Below are 13,773 nucleotides of genomic sequence, written 5' to 3' on the forward strand. Positions count from 1 at the left end.
GCTGAGAAGCCAGTGCTCTCTATCTCAGCTATAAGCAAAGTGATTTTCTGAAAAAATAGTCATAAAATGTTTCTTGATGGGTCAGCATTAATTACCAATCTCGAATTACTCATAGGGCAGTTAAGAGTCAGAACATTGTCAAATACAGTTGGTGGATTACCCTCCCTTAAGGACAGCAGAAACCAGATGGGTTTTTATACAATTGATTGTGGATACACGGCCACGATTAGGCGAGATTTTCAATTCCAGATTTTTATTAAATTCAAATCTTGCAATCAATTTTTGGTGATATTAAAGCTATGACCTTAGAGCATTAGTCAGGAGTTCTAGATTATAAAATCATTTACATTGCCAAAGTACTACCATCTCTCCTCTTGTTACAAAGCCCGTTGTCATGATGCACTGTCATAGTACAATGCCACATACACTAACATAGACAGTATCTCAGAATAGTGTCTCAATACAGCACCTGAGTACAGATTCACTGGATAGTGTCTCAGTAGAGGGTGTCATTACAGTTCCTCAGTACAGTGTCTCAGTACAATATCTCAGCATAGTTCCTCAGTACAGGAGCAAAGCATGGTACCTTGCTTGACTGCTACAGAGGAATACAGCATGGAAACAGGCCCTTCAGCCCTAACTGATCCATGCTGCTGATGGTTCTCAGTCAACTAGTTCCAATTGCCTGCACTTAGTCCATACCCCTTTAAACCCTTCCCATCCATGTACCTATCCAAAGTCTTTTTTTAAGTGTTGCTATTGTTCTCTGGTGCTTCCAGGCAATATGATAAGTTAACTTGTTAAAATTATTTCGAAGATGGCAATTCCAAAACTAGCTCATTGTCAGTGTCATGGTTGGGTGGTCCGAACTCTCACCTGTCAGACTTCAATGCCACAAAATGCATGTTAAATATTCTTCTCTTCCTTCAATCAATATTTTTCCTTTCCTCCATTGATTATGGTGGTGGGATTTGCTTGTCATTTTCTCCTGTTTTTTCTACAGATATAGGTCAGTATCTTTACCAAGATTTTAAACTGATTTCTGATCAACATGCTGCTTAATATCTTCTTCTAACATTTTTGAATCAAACCTTGATTATGCCTCCATCTGGAGAAAAGTGTGAGTTTCTCTATGTTAATCAGGGTCAGAAGATGTCAAGTGGATACTGAAATAACTCCACAGCAGCTGGGTACCTGATGAAGGGCTTATGCCTGAAACATCGTTTTTCCTGCTCCTCGAATGTTGCCTGACTTGCTGTGCTTTTCAGCACCATACATTCGACTCTGATCTCCAGCATGTGGAGTCCTCACTTTCTCCTGGGTACCCTGTCATTAAACCACCTTTATTTACACATGGAGAGTCCTTGACATTGATTCAGCTCTTTCGGAACGAGCTGTAAGAGTGAACAAGATGTCTGATACCTGTTTTTTTTTTCCCCTGTCATCTGTTAGAACCTATAACATAGAACAATACAGCGCAGAACAGGCCCTTCAGCCCTCAATGTTGCGCTGGCCTGTGAACTGTTCTCAGCTCGTTCACCTACACTATCCCATCATCATCTATGTGCTCATCCAAGGATTGTTTAAATCTCCCTAATGTGGCTGAGTTAACTATATTGGCAAGTAGGACATTCCACCCTTAACACACTCTGAGTAAAGAACCTGCCTCTGACATCTGTCTTAGATCTATGATCCCTCAATTTGTAGTTGTGCACCCTCGTACAAGCTGACGTCATCATCCAAGGGAAAAAACTTTCACTGTCTACTCTGTCTAATCCTCTGATCATCTTGCATGTCTCTATCAAATCCCCTCTTAGCCTTCTTCTTACCAATGAGAACAGACCCAAGTCTCTGAACATTGTGCAAGTCATCAGCGGACACCCCCAATTCTGACCTTATCATGGTCATTGGTGTAGCAGCTTAAGATGGTTGGGCCTCGGATACTACCCCCCAGGAATACCTTTAGAGATGTCCTGGAGCTGAGATGACCAACTTCCAATAACCATGACCGTCTTCCAATGCGCCAGGTGTGACTCCAACCAACCAAATGTCTGTCCCCAATACCCATTGATTCCAGTCTTCCAAAGGGCACCTTGATGCCACACTCAGTTGAATGCCTTGATATCAAAAATTCCCATCTTGCCTCTGGAATCTGGGATTCTGAAGAAGGGTTATTGGACCCGAAATGTTAATTCGGATCCCTCTATATAGTTGCTGCCAGACATGCTGAGGTTTTCCAGTAATTTCTGTATTTGTTTCTGACTTCTAGAATTGTAGTTTATTCATTTTTTTTCTGGAATTCGGCCCTTTTTGTCCATCTTTGAATCATGGCTATAATGAAGTCGGGAGCTGAACAGCCCTAGTGGCACCCAAATTGGGCTTAAATAAGTAGGTGCTGCTCGATAGCACAGTCAGTGACACTTCCATTACTTTACTGATGATCGAGAGTGGGCTGATGAGGTAGTATTCGACTGGGTTGGATTTGTCCTGCCTTTTTATATTTGGACAGTATTCCACATTGTTGGGCACATGTCAGCATTGGTACGGGACTGGAACAGCTTGGACTTTGGAGCAAAAATCTTCAGTATAATTGTCGACATGTTGTCAGGGCCCATAACCTTTTCAATGTCCAGTGCTTCTAACTGTTTCTTGATATCATGTGGAGTGAATTGAATTGGCTGAAGACTGATAACTATAATGCTAAGACCAGTGGAGGAGGCAATGGTGGATCATCCAAATGGCACTTCTGATTTAAGATTGCTATGATTGCTTCAGCCTTATCTTTTGCACTTGTGAGTTGGGCTCTTCCATCATTGAGGATGGCATATTTGTGGAGCCCCCTATTCCACTGAGTTGTTTAACTGTCCACCACCATTTCTGTCTGGATGTAGCAGGACTGCAGATCTTAAATTTGATACTTTGGTTGGAGAATCGTTTGACTCTGACTATGACTTGCTGCTTATGCTGTTTGACACTCAAGTAGTCCTGTTTTGTAGCTTCACCAGGTTGACACCACATTTTTTAAGTATGGAATGGATCTGCTCATGGTATGCTCTCTTGTACTCTCCATTGACCAATGGTTGATTCCCAGGCTTGATGATAACAGTTGAGTGGGAATACCCCAAGCCATGATTTTGCAAAATGCATTGGAGTACTGTTCTGCTGCTGCTGATGGCCCACAATGCGTTATGGTTGCCTAGTCTGTAGTTACGAGATCCGTTTGACGTCTGTCCCATTTAGCATGGTGATGATACCACACAACACAATGCAACTGATTCTTAACGTGAACAAAAGAAAAGTACAGCACAGGAACAGGCCCTTTGGTCCTGCAAGCCTGTGCCGATCATTGTGCTCTAACTAAACAAATAAAAACCTTCTCCCCTTATTTGGTCTGTTTCACCTGGATTCACACGTAGGCCAAACCAGGTGAGGATGGCAGGTTTCTTCCCCTAAAGGACATTCGTAAACCAGGTAGGTTCTTCTGACAGTCATCTCATGGTCACTAGTAGATTCTTAATTCCAGTTTTTTTTACTGAATTCAATTTCCATCATTGCCGCCAAGGCAAGTTTCAAATCCAGGTCCCAGAATAGGAGCTGAGTTTCTGGATTAATAATCTAGCAATAATATCACTAAGCCATTGACTCTCCCTTACTAGGTGAACACTGACTGTGAGCATGATAACCAGCTGTGAGCATAATCAAAGGTATGTCCAGTCATGTCCAAAGGTGCCCAAACTCAACCCGAAGGAAAACTGCCTGGAGGCCATTGGGACAGACCATGCTCTACGAGGATGAAAACAAAATTCTTGATGAGCTATGACAAAAATCTAATGGAACTGTCTTTCTTGTAACTATTCCTTCACGAAGGAGGTACATTTTGGTGAAACAAGTTTTTACGAACATATAAGATGTTCTGCCTTGGACTGCAGGCTATGCGACTTGCAAGAGCAAAACACATGTGTTTTAATGTGGCAATACATGTAAAAGTGTCTTGTTCCCGTGCAAACATTGGTTGTGATCTCAGAACATTCGTAGGTCCTGCAGATTATGGTGTTTATCCTGTGAGTAGAGTCACTTTCTACAAAGCTATTCACGTGATGCTGTCAATACAAACTGCATTTAGCAAATTAACTCATGAAGAAATTATCAGTTTGTTTTCTTTAAATTCTGAGCAATATCATTATCATCAAGCCAGGGGATATGGAGAAGAACAGAAGAAACATTTTACTCTAATCCTGAATTAAATATCTGATGCCTGAGCCCACAATAGCACTGGATTTGAGAGTGGAAACCATGAGCATTTTGAAAACAGTTATTGTATGCATTGCAGCACTGTCATCTGAGTTCCAGCATTGCTGGGGTATCTTGGTTTTGTTTTCTTTTGTGTTTCATCAAAGGATGTCAGTGAGCGTGGAGTACAAATCTTCTCTCATATGTTCTCCAAGCTGCTCTTGGTTTTGCCAAAAAATTAGATCTGCCCAACACACTCATAAGTAAGGTCAATACTTCCATTTGAAATAGCTGACAACAAGTCAACATTGTGACAATATTCTGAGCCTATGAATATGAACAGTAAGGATATGATTCTTGAACCCAAAGAGAGAAAATGCTGGAAAATCTTAGCAGGTCTGGCAGCATCTGTAAGGAGAGAAAAGAGCTGACGTTTAAAATCTAACTGACCCTTTGACAAAAGGTCAGTTAGACTCGAAATGTCAGCTCTTTTCTCTCCTTATAGATGCTGCCAGACCTGCTGAAATTTTCCAGCATTTTCACTTTTGGTTTCAGATTCCAGCATCCGCAATAATTTGCTTTTATATAATTCTTGAAGTTTTTTTTTCAGTGTTGGCAGGAATAATCAGTATGGAATTTGAATTTCTTGTATGACCAATTCACTTTATTGAAACTCTAAAGAAAGCATAAAGACATGTAGAGGGGTTGGGTGGGAGCTGGGGTGGATGCTATATTTACACATGAGACTTTCTTATGTTGTTTCTTATGTTATCTTACCTTTCTCAAATGAATAAAAAATGCCATGGAGGCTGCCCAATCGCTGTTGCATTCCCTGAGCAACACACTGACTAATCAGAGTCTGCCTGCCTTAACTGAGAACTACTGTTGATGGTTAACAGTTCTTGCCAATTACCATGGCCAACAGTGGCCCAACCCATCAGAATCCCCTTCTCAGGCTGTAAAAATTGGTGTCCCTTTGTTCAAGTTTATTTCTTCATTCCTCATCCAAAAAAGCTGCAACTTCATGTCTCGTTTTAGCAAGTTTGAAGTTCGTTGGGTTGCAGCTTTTACCTCATCTCTAGGTATGCCACAACACACCTCTTTCAATCACAATTGATCCCCTGGCTTGATGATAGTGATAGTGTGAGAGTTATACTGAGCCACGAGGTTTTGATTTTGTGCAAGGTCAATTTGCTATTATTGATGGTCCATGATAGAACTCATATCTTTCAGTGGCATTAGACTCAAAATATGCACTTTATTTGGATAGCATTGATACTGAATGCAGATTAAAAAAAGTAAGGTCTCAACTACACACAAAAAAACCAAAACCAAATACCGAATAATTAACAAATTAAATACAGAAAATCAGAACACAGAAAATCATGAAAATAATTCTAATAAGAATACCACAGACTTACAATGTGGGTCTTTATACATTATAAGTTAGAATGTACGCCCCTCCCACACCACCACTTTGATTACTATTGGACAGCAAAGCCAAGCTGTTGCTCTATAATGGGCTCTCTCATAGCTGGACAGGCATATGACTCATTCATTTTTGAACTTGTAAGTTTTTGAAACGTTTATGCTATTTTCTGTCTGAGTAATTTTTACCAGAACTGACAAATAATTAAAAACTTCTCATTACAAGTAAAACAAAAGAATATTTATTTTTGATCAGTTCCAGCACAGTTATGTGGTTTGACACATTCCAGTTGAAATTTCTATATCTTAGAGAGATTTGCAGTTGTCATTCTTTTTGTTGTGGTTCTGTTCGCCGAGCTGGGAGTTTTTGTTGCAAACGTTTCATCCCCTTTCTAGGTGACATCCTCAGTGCTTGAGAGCCTCCTGTGAAGCGCTTCTGTGCTGATTCCTCCGGCATTTATAGTGGTTTGAATCTGCCGCTTCCGGTTGTCAGTTGCTGTCCGCTGCAGTGGCCGGTATATATAGGGTCTAGGTCGATGTGTCTGTTGATAGAATTTGTGGATGAGTGCCATGCCTCTAGGAATTCCCTGGCTGTTCTCTGATTGGCTTGCCCTATAATAGTGATGTTGTCCCAATCAAATTCATGTTGTTTGTCATCTGAGTGTATGGCTACTAAGGATAGCTGGTCGTGTCTTTTCGTGGCTAGTTGGTGTTCATGGATACGGGTTGTTAGCTGTCTTCCTGTTTGTCCTATGTAGTGTTTTGTGCAGTCCTTGCATGGGATTTTGTACACTGCATTGGTTTTGCTCATGCTGGGTATCGGGTCCTTTGTCCTGGTGAGTGTGGCTGTTGGTTTGTGTGCTGTTATGAGTCCTAGTGGTCGCAGCAGTCTGGCTGTCAGTTCAGAAATGCTCTTGATGTATGGTAGTGTGGCCAGTCCTTTGGGTTGTGGCATGTCCTCAATTCGTTGTCTTTCCCTTAGGCATCTGTTGATAAAATTGCGCGGGTATCCGTTTTTGGTGAACACCTTGTATAGGTGTTCTTCTTCCTCTTTTTGTAGTTCTGGTGTCATTCTTTTTCTTAAAAAGAGAAAGAGAGAGGAAAAAGGTAGAGAGAGATTTGTGGTTATCGTTAACCATTTGTTGTCTGGTTTGAATCCTTTTATGAACTAATTTGGTTCTATACTTATCAATTAAACAATTAATAATGTAAGATCAAGAATTCCTTTATATTTGGTTTTCAGAGTTGAATTAAATTTCAAATATGGTTAGGTCTGACCTGGAAAGTTGCCATTGTTTTATCTATGGCTGACAGAAGGTACTAGCTGTGACCGTTCTATTGTTCCAATATTTTTATCTTGGCACTAGTAATTTTATTTTCTGATGGTTTTAGTTCACAGAGGAAAAATATTGTTGTCAGCAATATTTGTGAGCAGTCATCTTTTGCTAGTCAGTAATGGGCAAGCCATCAGCCATCTTATGCTAATTAGTGAAAGCAGTCCACAAAGCTCAATAGATGCGACAGCTCAAAGTGCTGAGTGGGCACCTTCTTGCTATATTTTCCGATAAAACTTTGATGCTGGGTCACTCAGAGTGTTATCACATTTTTCAAAACACTGCATTTTTAAAGTAAAAGAAAAGCAATGAAGCATTGTTTGTGTGATGTGTTTAGAATGTTCCAGAACATCTTAGAGCCATTGAAGGAGTGTTTTTAAAATGCTGTTCATGTTATAAGTTAATTTGTACACCAATAAGATGCTCTGAACAGCACTGTGACAATGACCAGAAATGTTCTCTGAACAAACTCCACTAGCTTCTTCCTGCTGTGCTTTGAAATAGTGCCATGGGAACTTTTATGATGACTGAAAATGACAAATTGGATCTCGGTTTAACATTACCTTCTAAATGCAATATCTCCTCAGTATTTAGTACTCTATTAAGCTAACCACTTGTCCAAATGTGCTTCTGATTTAGACCAACACTTGCCTCTTTCTGTACCTTGAGGTGCTTTTAGTCTATTTGGCTGCAGCTGCAGTGCAGTCTTGTTTCCATATCCAAATAAAAGCAAAATACCGCCGATCTGAAATAAAAACAGGTTGTTGAAGAAACTCCACTGCATTTCTGGAGAGAGAAAAACACAACTAATGCTTTGAGTCCACATGACCCTGCTTAAGTTATACATTGATTTTCACACAAGTACCGTTTCATGGCCTCACCCCTCCCAATTTCTGTAGTATCCTCGTCATGCATTCTGAGATACCTATACTCTTTTAATTTTTAAAATTCATTCAGAAGGTGTAGACATCACTGGCTAGGATAGAACTTATTATACATCTGGAATTTCCAAATGCTATGAGTCTGGTGTCACTTGTACAAATCTTTCCCCCCTCACCGAAAACCTATGCAGTCTACTTTTGAACTTCTCCAACCCTGGGGAGAAGACCTTGCCTATTTTCCCTATCCATGCCCCTCATGATTATGTTAACCTCTATGAGGTTACCCCTCCGCTTCCGACACCCCAAGCTCTTCAGCCTCTCCCGATTGCTCAAACCCTCCAACCTTGATAACATCTTTGTAAATCTTTTCTGAACAATTTCAAGTTTCACAAGATCTTTCCTATAATGGGGAGACTAGAATTGCAGTTTTGTGTTGCTGGTTAAAGCACAGCAGGTCAGGCAGCATCCAAGGAATAGGAAATTCGACGTTTCGGGCATAAGCCCTTCATCAGGAATGAGGAGAGAGTGCCAGGCAGGCTAAGATAAAAGGTAGGGAGGAGGGACTTGGGGGAGGGGTGATGGAGATGTGATAGGTGGAAGGAGGTCAAGGTGAGGGTGATAGGCCGGAGTGGGGTGGGGGCGGAGAGGTTAGGAAGAAGATTGCAGGTTGGGAGGGCGGTGCTGAGTTGAGGGAACCGACTGAGACAAGGTGGGGGGAGGGGAAATGAGGAAACTGGAGAAATCCGAGTTCATCCCTCGTGGTTGGAGGGTTCCCAGGTGGAAGATGAGGCGTTCTTCCTCCAACCGTCGTGTTGTTATGTTTTGCTGGTGGAGGAGTCCAAGGACCTGCATGTCCTCGGTGGAGTGGGAAGGAGAGTTAAAGTGTTGAGCCACGGGGTGGTTGGGTTGGTTGGTCCGGGCGTCCCTGAGGTGTTCTCTGAAGCGTTCCGCAAGTAAGCGGCCCGTCTCCCCAATATAGAGGAGGCCACATCGGGTGCAGCAGATGCAATAGATGATGTGTGTGGAGGTACAGGTGAACTTGTGGCGGATATGGAAGGATCCCTTGGGGCCTTGGAGGGAAGTGAGGGAGGAGGTGTGGGTGCAAGTTTTACATTTCCTGCGGTTGCAGGGGAAGGTGCCGGGAGTGGAGGTTGGGTTGGTGGGGGGTGTGGACCTGACGAGGGAGTCACGAAGGGAGTGGTCTTTGCGGAACGCTGATAGGGGAGGGGAGGGAAATATATCCTTGGTGGTGGGGTCCGTTTGGAGGTGGCGGAAATGACGGCGGATGATACGCTGTATACGGAGGTTGGTGGGGTGGTAGGTGAGAACCAGTGGGGTTCTGTCTTGGTGGCGGTTGGAGGAGCGGGGCTCAAGGGCGGAGGAGCGGGAAGTGGAGGAGATGCGGTGGAGGGCATCGTCGATCACATTTGGGGGGAATCTGCGGTCCTTGAAGAAGGAGGCCATCTGGGCTGTGCGGTGTTGGAATTGGTCCTCCTGGGAGCAGATGCAGCGGAGACGAAGGACTTGGGAATATGGGATGGAGTTTTTACAGGGGGCAGGGTGGGAGGAGGTGTAGTCCAGATAGCTGTGGGAGTCAGTCGGTTTATAGTAGATGTCTGTGTTGAGTCGGTCGCCTGAGATAGAAATGGAAAGGTCTAGGAAGGGGAGGGAGAAGTCTGAGACAGTCCAGGTGAATTTGAGGTCGGGATGGAAGGTGTTAGTAAAGTTGATGAACTGTTCAACCTCCTCGTGGGAGCACGAGGTAGCGCCGATACAGTCATCGATGTAGCGGAGGAAAAGGTGGGGGGTGGTGCCAGTGTAGTTGCGGAAGATGGACTGTTCCACATATCCTACGAAGAGACAGGCATAGCTGGGGCCCATGCGGGTGCCCATGGCAACTCCTTTAGTTTGGAGGAAGTGGGAGGATTGAAAAGAGAAGTTATTCAGGGTGAGGACCAGTTCAGTCAGTCGAAGGAGGGTGTCACTGGTTGGTGCGGCGGGAAAGGAAGAAGTGGAGGGCTTTGAGTCCTTTGTGATGGGGGATGGAGGTGCACAGGGACTGGATGTCCATCGTGAAAATAAGGCGTTGGGGACCGGGGAAGCGAAAATCCTGGAAGAGGTGGAGGGCGTGGGTGGTGTCCCGAACGTAGGTGGGGAGTTCTTGGACTAAAGGGGACAGAACCGTGTCAAGGTATGCGGAGATGAGTTCGGTGGGGCAGGAGCAGGCTGAGACAATGGGTCGGCCGGGGCATTCAGGTTTGTGGATTTTGGGCAGGAGGTAGAAACGGGCGGTGCAGGGTTGTGGGACTATGAGGTTGGAGATGGTGGATGGGAGATCCCCTGAGGTGATGAGGTTATGGATGGTCTGGGAGATGATGGTTTGGTGGTGGGAGGTGGGGTCATGGTCGAGGGGGCGATAAGAGGAGGTGTCCGCGAGTTGGCGTTTGGCCTCAGCGGTATAGAGGTCGGTGCGCCAAACTACTACCGCGCCTCCCTTGTCTGCCGGTTTGATGGTGAGGTTGGGATTGGAGCGGAGGGAGTGGAGGGCTGCACGTTCTGAGGGTGAGAGGTTGGAGTGGGTGAGAGGGGTGGACAGGTTGAGTCGGTTAATATCGCGGCGGCAGTTGGCTATAAATAGATCGAGGGCGGGTAAGAGGCCAGTACGGGGTGTCCAGGTTGGTGGGGTGCGTTGGAGGCGGGAGAAGGGGTCGTCAGAGGCTGGGCGGGAGTCTTGGTTGTGAAAGTAGGCACGGAGGCGAAGGCGGCGGAAGAATTGTTCAATATCTCGCCGCATGTTGAACTCATTGATTCGAGGGCGTAGGGGAATGAAGGTGAGGCCTCTGCTGAGGACTGATCTTCCATCCTCAGAGAGGGGGAGGTCTGGAGGGATGGTGAAAACACGGCAGGGCTGGGAGCTAGGACCTGGTGTGGGACTGGAGCTGGGAGTGGGGGCGGGGTTAGGGGCGGGGACAGAGATCGATGTAGGGGCGGGGTCAAGCGTGGAGGCGTTCTCAGACTAGAATTGCAGGCAGTATTCCAAAAGTGGCCCAACTAATTTAGGGTGGCACGGTGGTACAGTGGTTAGCACTGCTGCCTCACAGCGCCAGGGACCTGGGTTCAATTCCCAACTCAGGCGACTGACTGTGTGGAGTTTGCACGTTCTCCCCATGTCTGCGTGGGTTTCCTCTGGGTGCTCCGGTTTCCTCCCACAGTCCAAAGATGTGCAGGTCAGGTGAATTGGCCATGCTAAATTGCCCGTAGTGTTAGGTAAGGGGTATATGTAGGGGTATGGGTGGGTTGCGCTTCGGCGGGTCAGTGTGGACTTGTTGGGCCGAAGGGCCTGTTTCCACACTGTAAGTTTCCACACTTCGGCCCAACAAGTCCTTAGCTAACACTACGGGCAATTTAGCATGGTCAATTCACCTGACCCGCACATCTTTGGACTGTGGGAGGAAACCGGAGCACCCGGAGGAAACCCACGCAGACACGGGGAGAATGTGCAAACTCCACACAGTCAGTCGCCTGGGGCAGGAATTGAACCCAGGTCCCTGGCACTGTGAGGCAGCAGTGCTAACTACTGTGCCTTACCATTCAATGTATAAGTCCTGCTCTGATTCGTCTTTCCAAGATGCAGCACCTCACATTTATCCAAATTAAACTCCATCTGTCTTTCCTTGGCCCATTGACCCTTCTTATCAAGATCACATTTTACTCAGAGGTAACCTTCACTGTCCATTACACCTCCAATTTTGGTGTCATCTGCAAACTTACTAACTATACCTCCTTGTGACACATCACTTGTCACAACCGTTCATCCTTAAAAGCAACCCTCCACCCCCACCTAATCTTCTACCTTTGAGCCAGTTTTGTGTCCAAATGGCTAGTTCTCCCTGTATTTCATGTGATTTAACCTTGCTAACCATCTACCATGAGGAATCTTACATTACTGAAGTCCATATAGATCTTGTCCACCACTCCCCTCATCAATCCTTTTCGTTAAATTCTTCAATAAACTCAGTCAAGTTAGTGAAACATGATTTCCCATGCACAAAGCCATGTTGACCTATTCAGTCCTTGCCTTTCCAAATACATGTAAATCCTGTCCCTCAGGATTTCCTCCAACAACTTGATGCCCACCACCGATGTCAATCTCACTGGTCTATAGGCTTGGCTTTTTCTTTCCACTTTTCTTCAACAGTGGCACCATGTTAACTAATTTCCAGTATTCCGATATGTCATCTGTGGTGATCAGTGATACAAGTATCTCAGTAAGGGACCCGGCAATCACTTCCCTAGATTCCTTCAGAGGTTGAGGGTACAGGGTATTTAACCACTTTATGCCTTTTAAGCCATTCAACACCACCTCCTTGGTAATATGGATAGTTTTCAAGATGTCGCTATTTATTTCCCCATGTTCTCTATCTTCCATGTCCTTCTCCACAGTAAACACTGATACAAAATACCTGTTTAGTATCTCCTCCACCTCCTGTAGTTACACACATGGGAGGGCCTTGCTGACCTTTAAGGGGCCCTATTCTGTCCCTAGTTATCCTTTTGTCCTTAATGTATTTGTAGAATCCCTTTGGATTCTACTTAACCCCATTTACCAAAGCTATCTAATGTCTCCTTTTTGCCCTCCTGACTTCCCTCTTAAGGATACTCCTGCTGCCTTTGTCCTTTAATAGGGATTCACTCAATCTCTGCTATCTGTACCTGACGCATCCTTCATTTTCTTGACCAAATCCTCAATTTCTGTAGTCATGCAGGACTCCTTACAGTCTCTGGACTCTCGTTATCTCATTTTTAAAGGCTTCCCATTTTCCAGCTATCCCTTTACCTATCTCCCCTGAATCAACTTTTGCCTAATATTTAGGACTTCAACTTTTAGATTCAGTCTATCCTTTTCCATCACTATTCTAAAACTATGAATTATGGTTGCTGGCCCCAAAGTACTCCTCAAAGCAGTCACCAGCTTTGCTTATTTTGCAAGAGTAGGTCAGGTTTTGCAACTTCTCCAGTAGGTACACTAAATCAGAAAATTTTCTTGTACACTTAACAAATTTCTCTCCATCTAAGCCAAACTTAATGGTATGGTCCTAGGGAGTGTTGATGAGCAAAGAGACCTTGGAGTGCTGGTTCATAACTCCTTGAAAGGAGAGTCGCAAGCAGATAGGATAGTGAAGAAGGCATTTGGTATACTTTCCTTTATTGGTCAGAGTATTGAGTATAGGAGTTAGGAGGTTATGTTGCAGCTGTACAGGGCATTGTTTAGACCACTGTTGGAACACTGTGTGCAATTCTGGTCTCCTTCCTATCAAAAGATGTTGTGAAACTTGAAAAGGTTCAGAAAAGATTTACGAGAATGTTGCCAGGGTTGGAGGATTTGAGTTGTAGAGAGAGGTTAAATAGGCTCGGACTATTTTCCCTGAGCGTCAGAGGCTGATGGGTAATGTTATAGAGGTTTATAAAATCATGAGGGGCATGAATAGGGTAAATAGACAAAATCTTTTTCCTGGGGTGGGGGAGTCCAGAACTAGAGGGCAGAGGTTTAGGGTGAGAGGGGAAAGACTTAAAAGAGATTTAAGGGGCAACTTTTTCAAGTAGAGGGTGGTGCATGTATGGAATGGGCTGCCAGAGGAAGTTGTGGAGGCTAGTACAATTGCAACATTTACAAGACATCTGGATGGGTGTCTGAAGAGAAAGGGTTTGGAGGGATATGGGCTGGGTGCTGGTAGGTGGAACTAGATTGGGTTAGAATATCTGGTTGGCATGGACAAATTGGACTGAAGGTCTGTTTCCATGCTGTACATCCCTATGATTCTATGACTCTTCAACATCATGGCAGTCATAATCGTTATGTGGAGCATTAAAATTCCCTATCATTACTACTCTATTATGTT

At 44.4% G+C, this 13,773-nt stretch overlaps 1 protein-coding gene across 9 annotated transcripts in view; it reads left to right on the forward strand.

Annotated features, from left to right (window-relative positions):
* Nucleotides 1–13,773, forward strand: part of oxr1a (oxidation resistance 1a) — a 524,990-nt gene that overhangs the window by 173,978 nt on the left and 337,239 nt on the right. The gene's annotated exons all lie outside the window — the stretch shown is intronic.

This window comes from Hemiscyllium ocellatum, chromosome 4 (genome assembly GCF_020745735.1).
Source record: "Hemiscyllium ocellatum isolate sHemOce1 chromosome 4, sHemOce1.pat.X.cur, whole genome shotgun sequence".
Taxonomy (NCBI): domain Eukaryota; kingdom Metazoa; phylum Chordata; class Chondrichthyes; order Orectolobiformes; family Hemiscylliidae; genus Hemiscyllium; species Hemiscyllium ocellatum.